The sequence below is a fragment of the Pinus tabuliformis genome, chromosome 8 (genome assembly GCF_031772625.1).
Source record: "Pinus tabuliformis cultivar Carrire ecotype Pingquan chromosome 8, CPIR1, whole genome shotgun sequence".
Lineage (NCBI taxonomy): Eukaryota > Viridiplantae > Streptophyta > Pinopsida > Pinales > Pinaceae > Pinus > Pinus tabuliformis.
In genome coordinates this window covers 1,562,372,513-1,562,389,485 of record NC_142294.1, presented here as the reverse complement: position 1 = coordinate 1,562,389,485, position 16,973 = coordinate 1,562,372,513, and positions in this window count along the sequence as shown.

Below are 16,973 nucleotides of genomic sequence, written 5' to 3'. Positions count from 1 at the left end.
CTCAAAAGGCAATTTTTTTTTTATTTTTTTATTTTTTTTTTATGTTTTCTCTTCTTTTTTGGAAATGAGGTGGAGGGAAAGGGAGATTGGAGGGAAGAAAATGCTTTATAAGCACCTCTCTCCCTTCTAGTTGTCATTCACTTGTCATTTGAGTGTTTGGCTAATTTCTATGAGTGTTGAGTGACTCCATTGCATAGTGAAGGAGCTCTTGGAGGAGGCTAAAGGAGGCTTCATCGGATCAAACCCAGCTTGTAATTTTGCTAGTTCTATTTTATATGTTTGGCATTTCAAACTGATAATCTTTGTTGTTTTTTTTTACATCTCATTGGTGGATAGATTGTGGCACTCAAGCACCACAATTACAAGAATTTTCCATCAGAGTTCTGAGTCAACCCTGCAATGCTTTTTCTTGTGAGCGCAATTGGTCAGTGTTTGAGCACATCCAAAGAAAAAATAGAAATAGGTTGGAACATGAGAGGTTGGAGAAGTTAGTTTTCATCTACTACAACCTTTGAATGCTCACAAAACAAGTGCAATCAAATGATACAGATCCAATTTTATTGGATACTATTGGTTTAGAGTCTGATTAGGTTGTGGAGGAGGAGTCCCTTGATTTGAGTTGGCTTGATGAAGAGACTGAGGATCTCTCTAGTTTGTCATCTCAAATGGAGACTCCAAATACACCTGCCTCACAGTTGCTTCAGCCTTCCGATGTTAGCACTAGTTCCATGAGGGCTTATTGTAGGCATAGTTGTCCATGAGTGATGAGACTCAAGATTGTTATGAGACAATCATTTATCATTTATGACATATGTATTTGAATTTTGAACTTGCTGACATTTTTTATTTTAATTATGGAATCATGAGTCCTTTTCTTATTCAGTATCTAAATGTTTTGCTTACAAAAATCAAATATGTTATGGTGTACTTTTATAGATATGAGATGATGTAATGAATTATTGCATATATTGTGGTTTTTATAACTTATAACGATTGGAATTGTCATTAGTTTCTTTTTTGTGCTTAAAATTTACCATATTTTATTTTATTTTGTATTTTGATGAGTCTTATACAAGTCTTATAAGGGTCGTTCCCAAGTCTTATATGAGTCGACGAGTCAATAACGTGATGAGTCTTATATGAGTACGAGTCGTGCAACATTGATGGACATGTACCTACAAATATTGGGCTTCTCGAAGAGTTTTGCTGATCTGAATATCTATATCAAGGTAGTAAAGAATGAACCCATAATCATTCTTCTGTATGTGGATGACCTTCTCATAATAGGTGTGTAAGGCCATATATGAGAATGCAAGAAGCAATTCGCAACAGAATTGAATATGAAGGATCTAGGGCTGATGCATTATTACTTGGGGTTGGAAGTTTGGCAAGGACTTGGTGAGATATACCTAGGTCGAGGAAAATATGTGATTAAGATGCTACAAAGGTTTGGTATGATGGATTGCAAACCTATGACAACCCCCATGATCACAAATTTGAAAAGGCTAAGAAGTTCCCATTCAAGCTCTGTGGATCCTACCAGGTATAGACAATTGGTTAGCTCTCTGATGTATCTAGTAAACACTCGACCAGACATTTGTTTTCCAGTAAATATTCTCAATCAATTTCCAATAGAGCTCAAGTATGACCATTGGATAGCAGCCAAGCATATACTGAGATATCTGCGAGGAACAAACCATTACTACCTCAAGTATGATAGAAAGAATGATGTCCAATTGATTGGATATACAAATTCTGATTGGGGAGGCGGTGAGATAAATAGAAGAAGCACTACTGGAGGATTTTTTTAGTTTGTGTTAATTTTTGGTATGTTCTATGCTAGAGCAATTTATTTAAATTTTCTCAGTTAGCAATCACATCAGCATTACGATAAACTGCAGATAGAACATAAATATAAAACGCAGAAGACAAGCCAAGACAAGAGGACACAAGATGTGGCGCAAGCCAGGGACAAACCCCACAATGTGTGGGGAAACCCTTTGATCAAATCTTCTTTTATCTTCAAAGTTCAGCAGAGAAAGAGAGAGAGTACATTTACAACAAAAGTCAACACTTTGACTTTATCTAGATCTAAGCATAGATCATCTCCCATCATCATGCTGCATCTGGTTCTCTAGTTGCACCACTGCATACTACATCATGCGACTGTCCATGTCCATGATCTTGCTCAAACTAATGTGCATCATCATCATGCTGCTGCCCCTGCTAATGTATCATTGTGCTGCCCATGCACATGATCTCATAGTGCTGCCCATGCTAATGTATCATTGTGCTGCTCATGCACATGATTTCATAGTGCTGCCCATGCTAATGTATCATTGTGCTGCTCATGCACATGATTTCATAGTGCTGCCCATGCTAATGTATCATTGTGCTGCTCATGCACATGATTTCATAGTGCTTCCCATCATGCTGCTACCCATGCTCCATGTATTCATTTCACAGCCCATCTACAATATATCATGTTTCTGACCATGCTTATGCTACCCATCATGCTGCTCATAATGCTGCCCATTATGCTGCCCATCATGCTGTTCATAATGCTGCCCATTATGCTGCCCATCATGCTGTTCATGATCTCATACATCATGCTGCTCATACTACCCATATGCATCATGCTGCTCATACATATAAGTCCATATCACACTGTCAACAGGCTTCCATTAATACATTGACAATTTCATTGCTTTGGCCCAGAACGTAATATGCGTTCTAGCTACATAAATCTTTCCATCATGACAACGTAGTTCTCATGATAGCGTTTGTATGCATGAGTTTCCATGAATCCGTGTGGAGTTCCTTTATCTGCACAGAAAGGTCTTTATGACTTTGTATATGGTCTGCATATCTTCATGTAGCTGTGCGTAGAATCCTCATCATGTATAGGTTTCCATGACTGTGTGGACAACATACATGAATGCGTTCCTATGCCTGCGGCTTTATCTTTTCCACTTGACTGCGGCTATATCTTTTCCACTTGACTGCGGCTATGACTGTGGATAGCGTACACGAACAGAACTGCGTTCCTATGCATATGACTGCATTTACAGTATATGACTGCATTCCATTGTGTTCCTTACCTTGCTGCCTTGACTGCGTTGCCTCACAGCGTATACCCTTGACCTGCGTGCTATATCACCAAGACTTCCCAGCATATCATGACTATCCAGCGTTTCATATCATATGACCTGCGTGGTATATCACCATAATTTTCCAACGTATCATGACTGTCCAGCGAATTCCTGACCAGCGTATCTATATAACCATGAACAACGTAGTGTATAGAGTTTCCCGTGTGTGCTCTGCGTATAGAGTTTATATGTGTTCTGCGTATATGTGCTCTGCGTCGTATAGTAGGGCCTTTCCTTTGGCTACGTATGAGGTCTTCTTTATTGCGGCCAGATCTCAATAGTTAGGGTAACGTATCACCAGTGTATCCCTCATGGTGTCTCTTCCTTTTCCAAAAACCTAGACGTGGAGAGGAGGAGTGTGTTTCTCTTGATGTCTCACTCCTCCTCCCAAAACCCAAGACGTGGAGAGGAGGAGATCACTCAAGAGTTGTGTCTAAATGACATCAAATCCTCTTATATTTATACTAAAATGAGGATGATGAATAGACACGTCGGTTGGGCTTCTAGAGCCTACATAAGAGCTGGTCGGCTTGATAATAATTACATAAACAAAATAAATTCATATCTCCATAAATACTTATCGGAATCGGATGATCTTTGGATCAATCCTACACCTCTCGACGAGAGGGATCCAATAAAAATATCAGCTGCCATAAATAAGCCGACCCACATGGAGTTTTGCCCTAGTTGCCAATTTAACAGTTTGGGATCATCTATGATATCATGGATGAGTAGAAAGCAAGAGTCAATTAATTTTAGTAGTTCTAAAGCTGAATACATTGCAGCATGTGAAGTAAGTAGAGAAGTTGTCTGGGTTGAGGAAGTTGTTGTCCAACCTGTTTGAAGGACCAATGGACCCTATGGTTATACATTGTGATAACACCAGTTGCATAAGGTTGTCTACAGACCGAGTGCTCCATGAAAAGACAAAGCACATAAATAACAAGTATCATTACATGCGAAAGCTACAGCAAGATGGAGTGTTGCAGCTACAGTATATCTCCACTGATGAGCAGGTAGCTGACATTTTGACAAAATCTCTTCCTAATAAGAAGCTTTTGTATTTGAGAGACAAGCTTGGATTGGTTGATATCTCCTCCCTAGTTGAGAGGGAGAGATAGGCACATCATTCTTGTCTTCACTTTGTGAAGAAAGAATGGAGGATTGGGTAAGCATCTGGTTTCCAATACTCTTTGAGGATGAGGAAGGGCATCCAATAGGTAAGAGTAGTCAAAGAGGAAATCCTGGAGGATGTGTTATTCCAAGACATGAATAAAGGACATGTTACCCACCATTTGTGGGTAGTGTATAAGGGAGAAGATTTTTCTCCTAGATGGTCCTCAGTCGGCAACCAGCAGCCCCTCGAAGCCCCCAGATAGCTCGATGTGCCATTTTCTCCGCCACGTGAGCAAGCCATGTGGTCTCTCGACCATCTATTATGAATGTATGTTTGAAGGTGGACCTCCCAAACCCAAAGGTATGCCTTTTCATTGGTATAGTTGAGTAATGTTCCTTACTTGTCAGGGGCACTTTGGGGCATGAATTGGTGGGGGGATTCGGCGGAAAGAGTGGGTTAAGTTTGTATTCTTGTCTCCATTACCGATTTCCTAGTTACCCTTGTATCCTAGTCACATGGGATTTCCTTTCCTAGCCATTAGCTTTAGGATTGGCACTACATGGGTGTTGAAGTTTCTAAGTCTAACAGTTACAAACCCTCCATGTACTTTCTGATTTATTCCTTCCTACTTGTTCTGATTAATTAACAAGTTATTTACCATGTAAATACTGAAAATAAACACAAGTACATGCTCAAAAAATTACAGATCATCAACTGAAGGAAATATAAACAAGCACACAAATGACACCATTATTTTTGGACTAATGTCCCCAGAAAAATCCAATGCGAGAAAACCAGTGCAGCTATCTGAGGGTTCGATTTATTAAGCAGTTTCATAATACAATCTGGGTGCCAAAGCCAGCTCGCCCAACAGAGAAAAATCTCGGCAGTAGTACCTCTCCTTCGAAGACAGATGCTCCAGCTAAAACCCTAGATAAACACTCTGACAACTCCTCAGCTCCAATCTGCCCCACGAAAAACCCCAGCATCAGCCTCTAGGGACTGCGTCAGCCTCTTTTGCCCTCTGCGTCAGCTTTCCCGGCAGTTCCGGCTTCTGCCCTCTGCGTCAGCTTTCCCGGTAGTTCCAACTGTTCTTGACAGTTCTGGCTTCTGCCCTCTGTGTCATCTTTCCCGGCAATTCTGGGAGTTCCCGGCAGATCCGGCTATTCCCGACAGTTCTGACTTCTTCCCTTTGCGTCAGCTTTCCCGACTGTTTTGGTAGTTCCGGCTGTTCTTGGAATTTCCGGCTTCTGCCCTATGCGTTAGCTTTCTCAGATGTTCTGGCAGTTCTCGGCAGTTTCAACTTCTGCCCTCTGAGTCAGCTTTCCTGGTTATTCCCGCAGTTCCGGCTTCTGCCCACTGCGTCAGCTTTCCCGGCTGTTGCGCTGATCATCCCGGCACTTTCTCTGCCTATCTGCTTCTATATTCACTGCCCTTCAACTGCATCTCCAGATCACTCTCTCAACTTTCTCAGCAAACCCAGCCCCAGAAAGTCGAAATCTTGATCTCTTGGTGTGTTCTCCAAGTGACCTTCAAGCCTTCTCTTAAACTTTTCTCGTTGACAAATCAACGGCTGAGATTAAGTCCCTAATCCATGGCTAAGATTAGATCTGGATTGATCCATGACTTTTGGACCATTCTAAAAGGGTTTTATATTAATTCACATTAATATTTTAATTTCCCTAAGTTTAGACGTAGGGACTCTATTAAAAATATTAATTATTTTAATATCTCCCAAACTGTTTAGAATCTGCCCAAACCCTTTCTGGGTATTGGAGATCTCATGTGCCTTAGCCTCTCCACCAAATTTCGTGGCTAGAGCACATCCAATGCTACCTAAAATCAACACTCCTTAGTGAGGATTGTGCTCTAGCAATACTCCTTACTGGGTATTACACTAATCATCCAGCATTGGTCCCTGATGCTAGGCTTGCTGCCCATCATCTGTACTGCGGCATCTCATACTGCCACCCATGGCTCTACCACTGCCACTGCTACATCTGTACGACAGCTCCCTCTGCATCTGTGCTACTGTCCATGGCCCTGCCACTGCCACTGCTGCGTCTGCACTGCATCCCCTCTGATCATGCTGCATTGTGTTGCCCATAGCACAGCCACTGCTAACTGCTGCACTACAACTCAATTACTTAGAAGTAAGTAACTGATCTCCCAACTCTGACATCTCTGTCAGGCTAAAGACACTCCTGATGCTGAAGCTCCCTATGTCGCTAACAAGTGCTCCCTCTCTAACCTCTGCGCTACTGCAACAACTCACGCATCTATCACTGTTGCACACCTCTCTATGCCATCCTGCACTGGTGCAACACTCCTGTGCCTCTCGCACTATTGCAGCCTGCTAGCCCTCGCGCTGTCCTGGGAATCCTACACTGTAGCTCTCTTTGTCGCTCCATCCTCATCCATCTCTATCGACACCCACTAGTCCTGCTACTCCTCTTCGAGGCTCGCGTAGTCAGGGATAATCCAAGAGGTTGGGTATCTCGAGAATCATGCCCCTCATCTTCTATAGTCTCTTGTCTATAGCTCAATGTCTCCCCATGTTCGCTCAAGTGGTGTGTGTGCACTCATGGCACAGTCATTGTCTGTCTCCACTTCCTTCTCTGCCCTTGCTAGCACTGCCTTGGTCTCGGAAGCCTCTCCCTTGCTCTTCTTCCTCGGACACTGGGTCGCATAATGACCCAGCTCCCCACAGTGGAAGCATTTGACCTTGGAGAGGTCCTTCTTCTTCCACTTTTCTTGCTTACCCTCAGATGCTAGGGCAGCATCCACCTCCTCCTCCTTCTTGATTCTGATCCCCTTATTGTTGCTTCCTGTCTTGGTCACCCTCCTGATCTCTTCTTGGCGAAGAGTTGCCCACAATTTCCTCTCAATTTGGAAGGGTCACCCTACCCAGTATGCTCTGGAAAAACACCTCCTAGCCTTCTGAGACTACATTCAGGGTTGTTCTCACCATCAACTCTAGATCTGGTGTGGCCCCTATGGAAGTCAGTTAATCTTAAATCTCCTTCAATCGACTGAGGAAGGTGTCGATCTATTCTCCCTTCTGCATCTAGTATGACCGCAACTAATTTTCTAGGAGCATCTTCCTTTGCACAGAAGTATGCTGATACAACTTGGTCAGGGCCTCCCACATCTCCCGTGTCGTATTCTCCTTAGCAATATGTGGTACTATATGATCCTTGACCCCGTCAAGAAAGATACTCTTTACCCTCGCTATTGCTTCCTCATACCTGTCATTGTCAGCTGGGTCAATTGGGACTGTATAGTCTTCAAGGCGAAGTGCTTGACATGATTTCTGTCAAGTACGGATAAGATTCTGGCATTCCAGACTACGAAGTTTGAGGCTCTGTCTAGTTTGTCCTGGTATCTTACTCCATGTAGTGCCATTCCGCTGCTCTTCTACTTCCCTCATAGACGTTCTCGATGTGACTCCCTCTGAGCCTCGATTTCCCTCTTGGAAATCCTTCTGCCGATGTCGAGATGCCCCCTACTCTGATCGTCTATGTAACCGCACCACTGATCCGGATTTCTCGGTTAGAAACCCTCGTTAGCAACTCGCTCCTCCTTGTTCTTGCCCTGTTAGGTATTGTTCTGGCAACAATACCCCACCAACTCCACTCTACAACTTATCCACAGCCTCCTAAACCCCACCAACCTGAAGGTGAGAGCTCCTAGGCTTTGCGCAGTCCCAGCACCGGCAAACTAGCTCCCAAACCCAACTGCGTCAGCCCTCCTAGCCTCTGCGTGAGCCTGTCTTTGCCTCCCCTAGCCTCTGCGCAGCCTCTTCTTGACCCAAACTTGATGACACAGGCACTGCATCACCCCTTCCTTGCTGTTTTGCTGCTAGGAACAGCTTCTGTCACTCAGGACAACTGTTTTCTGCTGCTGTTGCTCTGCTCGGCTGATGTCCTCAATTCTCCTGTGATCTGCAACCACGCTCTGATACCATGTTGAAGTTTCTAAGTCTAATAGTTAGAAACCCTCCATGTACTTTCTGATTTATTCCTTCCTACTTGTTCTGATTAATTAACAAGTTATTTACCATGTAAAGACTGAAAATAAACACAAGTACATGCTCAACACATTACAGATCATCAACTAAAGGAAACGGAAACAAGCACACAAATGACACCGTTATTTTTGGACTAATGTCCCTAGAAAAACCCAATGTGAGAAAAACGGTGCAGCTATTTGAGGGTTTGATTTATTAGGCAGTTTTAGAATACAATCTGGGTGCCAAATCGGGTTCCCCTAACAGAGAAAAATCTCGGCAGTAGTACCTCTCCTTCGGAGACATTTGCTCCGGCTGAAACCTCGAATAAACACTCCAGCAACTCCTCAACTCCAATATGCCCCATGAGAAACCCTAGCGTTAGCCTCTAGGGACTGCGTCATCCTCTTCTGCCCTCTGCATCAGCTTTCCCTATAGTTCCAGCAGTTCGGGTTGTTCTTGGCAGTTCCAGCTTCTGCCCTCCGCGTCATCTTTCCTGTCAGTTCCCACAATTCCTGGCAGTTTCGACAGTTCCCAACAATTTCGGCTTCTACCCTTTGCGTCAGCTTTCCCGGCTGTTCCAGCAGTTCCTGACAATTTTGGTTGTTCCCGGCAGTTCTAGCTTCTACCCTCTCGTCAACTTTCCCAGCTGTTCCAGCAGTTCCCAGCAGTTCTGACTTCTGCCCTCTACATCAACTTTCCTGGTTGTTCCGACAATTCCAGTTGTTCCCGGCAGTTCCGACTTCTGCCCTCTGCATCAATTTTCCCAGCTGCTGCGCTGATCCTCCCGGCACTATCTCTGCCTCTGTGCTTCTATATTCACTGCCCCTCAGCTGCAACTCCAGATCACTCTCTCAACTTTCTCAGCAAACCCAGCCCCAGAAAGTCGAAATCTTGATCTCTTGGTGTGTTCTCCAAGTGACCCTCAAGCCTCCTCTTATACTTTTCTCGTTGACAAATCAATGGTTGAGATTAAGTCCCTGATCAATGGCTAAGATTAGATATGGCTTGATCCATGACTTTTGGACCATTCTAACACAGTTTTATATTAATTCACATTAATATTTTAATTTCCCTAAGTTTAGACTTAGGGACTCTATTAAAAATATTAATTATTTTAATATCTCCCAAACTGTTTAGACTCTGCCCAAATTCTTTCTGGGTATTGGAGATATCATGTGCTTTAGCCTCTCCACCAAATTTCGTGGCTAGAGCACATTCGATGCTACCCCAAATCAACAATGGGAAATCTCGATTTTGGTTGCGTGATCCCCCTTCCCGATACCACCTGCATTGGTCCCTCTCCACTTATTCAAGCCCCGTTCATGTCTTTTCCCATCCAAGTCCACATGTGTCCACGGGGTCCACATAGGGTTAGCCTCCCCCTCCCCCTGTCCACACCTTGGGTTGGGTTTGGAAAGATGCTTTGAAGGTTGATGTAGTTAAAAAGAAAGTAAAATGCATAATTTGGCCACTCTCAATAGGAAATGTACAAAAAAATGCAAAAGATGGTCGGGACATACAAATTTATCATGTGGGCAAAAGCCGAACATGAGCTCTACCCCTTATGCATGGCCATCACCCTGTTTCCTATGGGCCCTAGATGAGCCCCCTCCATCATTATGATGGAACCCATTATTTTCCCAACCCTTGGTGGGTGATGAACTGCCCCACCTCAAGGGGGTATCCACTGCTACATATTACACATCATGCTCTCCATCCCGTGGAGCCCCGAGTAGTTATGAAGAAAAATCAATAAAAGGCAAAAGGCATATGAAGAAGGGTGGAAAAACAAAGGTTGGGGTAATTCATGTACCGTGATTTTCTCCTTCCTACATTCATATACCTAGGTGTGGGCTTCCCTTGTTATAGCTACCAAATATAACTTGGCATGTGGTCTGGATGTTTCCCCTCAACCCCACGCCATTCCATCATTATATCATTTCCCACCTATCTCTTAAAGGATGTACTATGGAATAGACATGCCATCCCCTTCAGAGGTTGAAACCACCCAATAGGGTCCTTGGTTAACCCCCTTTTGAGCTTGCAAACACTTGTACTTGCCAAAGCCCACTATGGAAGTGCATGCCACCATGAAGTGCTCCATTGCTCCCATAACTTGTAAGCATTATTACTTGACTATTCTAATGATTTGTCGTATTGGATGGTAAGGGGACGCATTGGATCTTATGGATGATTATAGTTGGGTCTTCATTTAGGGCTTAGTCTCCCTATACATGGCCCTAACCCTCCAGAGGGACACATTGACACTTGTAGGGTGAGCGTTGAGAGCCATGGGCCTCCATCATAGAAGATATTACTTCATGGATCCTCACAGCAATGTTCATTGATGTCTCATGTCCCACCTTTGGATGAGGATGATGCAATTGGTCCATCATGCCCAGCAGGCTCCACAGTTGCACCATACACTGGCAGATGTTCCAAGATGCCTCTCGATTAGATGTTTTACAGGCATATTTGGTCCATTTGGAGACCCATGAGGTTGTCCTTGTGCCCCCACACCCACTTGGGAGCACCACGGGTTCTTGATTGGAGAACAAGAAACCAACCCCTTGTCCACTATGTTTGGAGTCCTTTTCTTCATCATGACACCCCTTGGAATTTATTAGGCCTCCTCAAAGGCCCAACGACATCACTTTCTTGATCATTTGACCCTCTTGAGAGGCTTATCTTTACATTATTGATCTATTTGGTGGGCTTGTCACCAAAGTTTTTGTTATTATGCACATTATTTTATTTTAGGGGCTAAATTAGTTCTAATTAGCTAAATCGAATTCATTAGGAAGTGCATAAATAGAAGTGTGATGGAATAATTTTATCATCATCACTTGGATTGGATCATTCTCTCTTGTGAGATTTTCTCTATTCTTTTTGGAGGACGAAATTGGATGGACGGATGAATTTTGATGTTTGGATCTCTTCATTTTGTCTTGGAGCTTCTATATTGGCATATGATGATGATTGGATATACTTGTTATCACATGTAAGTGCTCTTTTAATGCGATTTTGTCTTTTTCTTATGTCACATGCACGTTGCTGGGGAATTTCACTATACTAGGCTGAATTTGTTGCTTTTCTTGTGTGAAAGAAATTTGTCTTTTATTAGCGTTGCATCATGTCATGGGCCATGTTTGAATAAGAGTATGTTCCTAGAGATTATTTTTAAAATTTTATCTCAATAAGTCATCAGATATTGCATATCGAAGTATAAAGACCTTGAAGCAATCGTCCCATGCCCTAATTGCCATGCGAAATTGTTCTAGAGGCCTCCTTGACCAAGTGAAATCACTCCAAGCATTGGAATCATATTGACTCCATTTCTCCCAAAGGATTGGGCACCGGTCCTCCATAGGTGATCACCAAAAAGCATAATATTATCACCTCTCCCTCTTTCTTCTAGTCCTAGCCTCCATAGAGGACCTAGGGCATCACATTTCTCACAAGTTACCAATCAAAAAAATTCGAACTCCTATCCTCCACTACATTGTTGTGTCTCCTAGGAGCCCTCCAAATTTGAAGGCATTCCGACAATGGGATCTCGAGATACTTCAAGCCCTAGCTCCGAGATTGTTTCTTGTCCTTTGTTTCCCTTGGCTAGTGACCTCATTGGGATCATTGTACTAAGATTGTTGAATATACTTTCTTTCATCCCCTTCTTCCCCTCAATTAGGTCAAGCATACCTTGATTGATCAACTCCGCCCCCCATTTACCTAATTTTGGGTCCACTTGGTCCCATGTGGTCCCACAACCTTTTGAAGACAATTTCACAAAGGCCACTTGGAATCTAAGTTTTCACGAGGATATTTTGGATTAGGTCCCTCCTTTACAAGTCCTATTTGAAAAACCCTAGCCCTTGAAATCCCCTTGGCTCTTCTTAGAGAGCTTTACACCTTGCTTCTCAAGCAAGCAATCCACGAGATTGAGTCTCTCTTGTGAATAGGCCCTTAGGAATCACTCTTTACCCCTTCATTAACTTATTCATCTAGCGATTCCCTTCATACCGGGTGTCCTCCCATCAGTGAAAATCCGTAAAGAGAAGGGAGCATTAGCAACACCTATAAAACAGTGTTAAGGTCGGCCTGGGGGTGTCTTAGGTCTATTGGGTATGCCATCAAATAAATTTAACACCAATCAAGAAGAGTGCTAGTTTTTATCGCATCAGACAAGTGTTATGGTCTTAAATTTTGTTAGAGAGGATAAAGAACACATGATCTCCAAAACCCGGAAAAAGTTTTAGGAGAAAACACCTAGAGACAACTCAATTAAGTTAATTGATAAATAATTAAAAATTTCCTAAGTCTAACTTAGGAAAATCGATTAATTAACAACAATTAATTGAGAAAGATTGAGAAAGCTCTAGAGACTCACAGGGATCAATTCTAAGATGATCTTAACCATTGATAACAATTTAATCATGGTCGTTGGTGATCCAACTAGAGATTAAAAGAGTAGATCAATTGGGATGGAGATTAACACACTTGAGACACAAAGAAGCATCAGTTATTGAGGGAACCACAAAGACATTTCCATAAGAGATTCCCAGCAGTGGTAGCAGGGAGGCCGAATTATTTCTACAAAGAGGCCAAATAGCCAATGCAAGCAGCCAGAAACCCCAGTGCGAGTGCCAGGAGAGCGGTTGTTTCAATTGTTGAAGGCCGGAAAGATCATCTGGAAGGAAAAGCGATTTTTTTCCAGGGGTGGAGGGAGACAAGACAACTCATTTGGAACAAGCTAGTAGGTCGTACGAATTTCCCAGGCTAGGTAGTGCGAATTCCTAAAGGTTGAGTCTCTCATTGGGGTTTGAGCAGGTCAAAAGGAGGCCGAGTTTAATTGTAGAAGGGAGAAGATTTCTCCAAATTATTGTTAGTTTTTGGTAGCATCGGATGTACTCTAGCCTTGAAAATTAGTAGAGAGGCTAAGGCACATGAGTTCTAAAGAACCCCAAAACTGTTTGGTGAAATTCTACCCATATTGTATTTTATTACAATAATTAATATTTTTAATGGGGTTCCTAAGTCTTAGGAAAATTAAAATATTAATGGGTATTAATCAAAATATGGGTGAGAATGATGTAGAAGGTGGATCAAGTCAAGTTTTAATCTTAGCTGTTGATTAGAGACTTAATCTCGGCCATTGAAGTCTCAACGATAAAAGTATAAGAAGAAGGCTTGGGGTTCAGTTAGAAACACACACAGAGTTGAAGCGTCAGTTCGATTTTCCTAGGGCAGGGTTTGTTAAGGAATTTGAACCAGTGATCAAGCAGTGAGGATCAGAGGTAGTATTGGAAGGACGTGATTTCCTGTTCCAGTGAATATACGTCAGAGAAGACAGTGAAGGGTAATACAACCAGCACTGAGCCAAGGAGGGATAGCTCAGCAGCTAGAGGAGATTGATGCAGAGGGACAACACAGAAACTGGAGGAGGTTGACGCAGAAGTACTGGGGGATAAGCAGAGATCAGTGCCAAGAATCACTGTGGGTGATTGGCAGGCGAAATCTCGATTTCTCAGCAGCAGAAGCAGTAGCAGTGCAGGTTGACGCAGTTAGAGGGAGTCTCCACGCAAAAGTCACGCAATGGTTGCATAGGCTCATTCAGAGACTGCGCAGTGGGTCATCCAGGAGCTGGGGATAGGATAAAATCTCCAGAATCACTGTGAGAAAATTCTTAGTTATCTTCTTTGAGTGGGTTTCCATTTTATCTGGGGCATCCAAATTGTATCAGATATTTACTGCCAATAATAGAAACCCTCAGATCTGCTACACCGGTTTTCCCACAAGTGTGTCAATGTGATTGTTCATATGTTGATGTTTCTCTTGCCTTTTAATTTTCAGTTCTTAATTTTTGAAGTCTGCAGCTGAATTTGTTTTTATATTTACTGAAGCAAATTTTCACATGGTATCAGAGCAAGGTCCAGACAACATGGAAGAAAAGAAAAAGAGCATGGAGAACAGTAGGGATTAGAATATTTCCGAATTAGCTTCCAAGTTGGAAGAGAAATTTGCTTGCTTATCGAGTTCCGCATCAGTCGAGGATTGGTACATTGATAGAGGGGCTTCAACTCATATGATTGGAGAGCGAGAATATTTTTTGAGCTATCAAGAGGAACAGATGAACTTCCAAATCACAATGGGTAACAGGACAAAATGCACCCCAGTAGGAAAGGGAACCATTACATTCCAGACAGCAACAAGAGATAGTCTTCTGGACACGAACATACTGCATGTGCCAGGTATGGGAATGAATTTGATTTCTATATCTCAATTACGAGATAAGGTATATGATGTGTACTTCATCGGTAAGAGTATATATCAAGCATCATAAGTGGAAAAAGAGGGCCCAGATTGGAACTCTAAGCAACAGGTTATACAAGTTGCAAATTGAGTGTCCTATGGCACTAATAAGCAGCAATGTCAGTGGAGAAAAAGAATTAAATGAACTATGGCATAGAAAAATGGGACACTTACATCATGGGGCGTTAAGATGCTCAAGGAAACTGTTACAGGGGTTCTAGTGCTTACTACCAACCATGATGGTACATGTAGAGGTTGTGTACTAGGAAAGTACGCCAAAGCAGCTTATTCTAGAAGCAAAAATAGAGCTAAGAGTGTATTAGGCTTAATACACTCAAAGATCTGTTGTCCAATGTCTACAAGAGCCATCAGTGGTGCTGAGTATTTTGTCACCTTCATAGATGACCATGTTACTTTTTGGTAGCATCAGAAGTGCTCTAGCCTTGAAATTTGGTGGAGAGGCTAAGGTACATGAGCTCCAAAGAACCCAGAAACCGTTTGGTGAAATTCCACCCAGATTGTATTTTATTAAAATAATTAATATTAATGAGTATTAATCAAAATCTGGGTGAGAATGATCTAGAAGGCGGATCAAGTCATGTTTTAATCTTAGCCATTGATTAGAGACTTAATATTAGCTGTTGAAAACTCAACAGGAAAAGTATAAAATGGAGGCTTGGGGTTCATTTGGAAACACACAGAGAGAGAACGAATTGATGAAGAATTTGATTCCTAGGGCAGGGTTTGCTAAGGATTTCGAATTAAGTCATCCTTCTGCAGCAGAGGGGCAATGAGAATCCAGGAGAATGAATTTCCAGAGAATATAGACAGAGAAGTGGAGAGAGCCAGCAAAGCAGAAAAGTTGCCTGTCACGCAGAAGTCGAAACTGCCTGGAACTGCCGGAACAACCGAGAAAGCTGACACAGAGGACAGAAGCCGGAACTGCCGGAAACAGTGAGAACTGTTGAGAACAGTCGGAACTGTCGGGAATTGCCGGAAAAGCTGGGAAAGTTGTCGAAAAGGGTAGAAGCCAGAACTGTCAAGAACAGCCAGAACAGCCAAGAAAGCTGACGCAGAGGACAAAAGATATCACGCAGAAATAGTCAAGGTTAGCCATTCTTGTGTCGGATCAGCCGAAATTTTGCCAAGAGAAGTGAGGTAAAACTCACTCAAATTTCTGCCAGTATTTTCTCTGTAAAGGATTATTAGATGAGCATCCTAGATTTGTATTCAAATATTTCTCCTGCATAATAATAAAACCCTCAGAGTTGTTGCACTAGTTTTCCCGCATTGGGTTTTTCCAGGGACTGTTGTGTCCAAAAATAAGTGTGTCCTATGTATCTTGTTCTTTGCTCAATTTCTTGTTTCACGAGATCAAATATTTAATTAGTGTAGGTTGCAGAAATAATTTGCTTCAGTATTTAGAAGAATAACTTCATGAATGTAATTTTAAAAAAAATCAAGTAGGTGAAGTAGATTCATATTTGCTACAATAGGGGTTCCTTTGAGTCTAGGAATTTTCACATGATATCAGACCATTGATTTTGAAACAGGAAGAGCATATTTAGGGCTGAGCGGTGAGGCCGAAAGCTGCACTTGGTAGCAATTCGAATCCCCTTGAAGGGATTGCCCAGTCCTTGTTGGGAAGCCGATTTGAGGAAACCTCTCTCTGCGTGAGACGACAGAGGTACGATTTCGAGTTTGTGAGTTTGCAGAGGCAAAGCCTTAGTGCAGTGCTTGAAGGGCGCAGTTTCTGCCAGGGCAGAAATACGCTGGAAAAGAACGAAGACACGTAGAAGGGGAATTTTCTCCTCAGAGAACTTTCCGCTAGAATGTTTGAATTTCTCACTTGCTAAGTAGCTGAGCAGTACTAAGCAGTGATTAGAGGGGTCAGTTCAACCGTTGAGTGAAATGGCATCGCATAGGCTTAGAGATCATGACGGTTGGAAGGAGCTTCCAACTATGTCATATGGAAGAACAGAATCTTAGTTGTTCTGGAGGAATATGATCTAGAGGCCTACATCAATAGTGTTGTAGATATTCCCGCTGACAACGATGAAAAGAAGAAGTAAAAAGCCGAGTAGGGGAAGGAAAAGAGGCTCATTCTCGATGGAGTTCGAGATCATGTGGGCTCACACTTGCAGGGCAAGGATACACCCCGAGAGATGTAGGAAGCCTTGTCTTCTTTATATGAAGGCTCTTCCGAACAATGGAAGATGTATTTGGAGTAGAAGTTGTAGCGGACTTTGATGCAGAAAGGAGAAGGGGTGAACCTCTATCTTCAGCGTCTTCAGGACACTAGAGACCAGCTTACTATAGTGGGGTCCACTCCTCAACCAACCACGATGGTGAGGATAGCCCTGAATGGAGTCTCGGATGAATG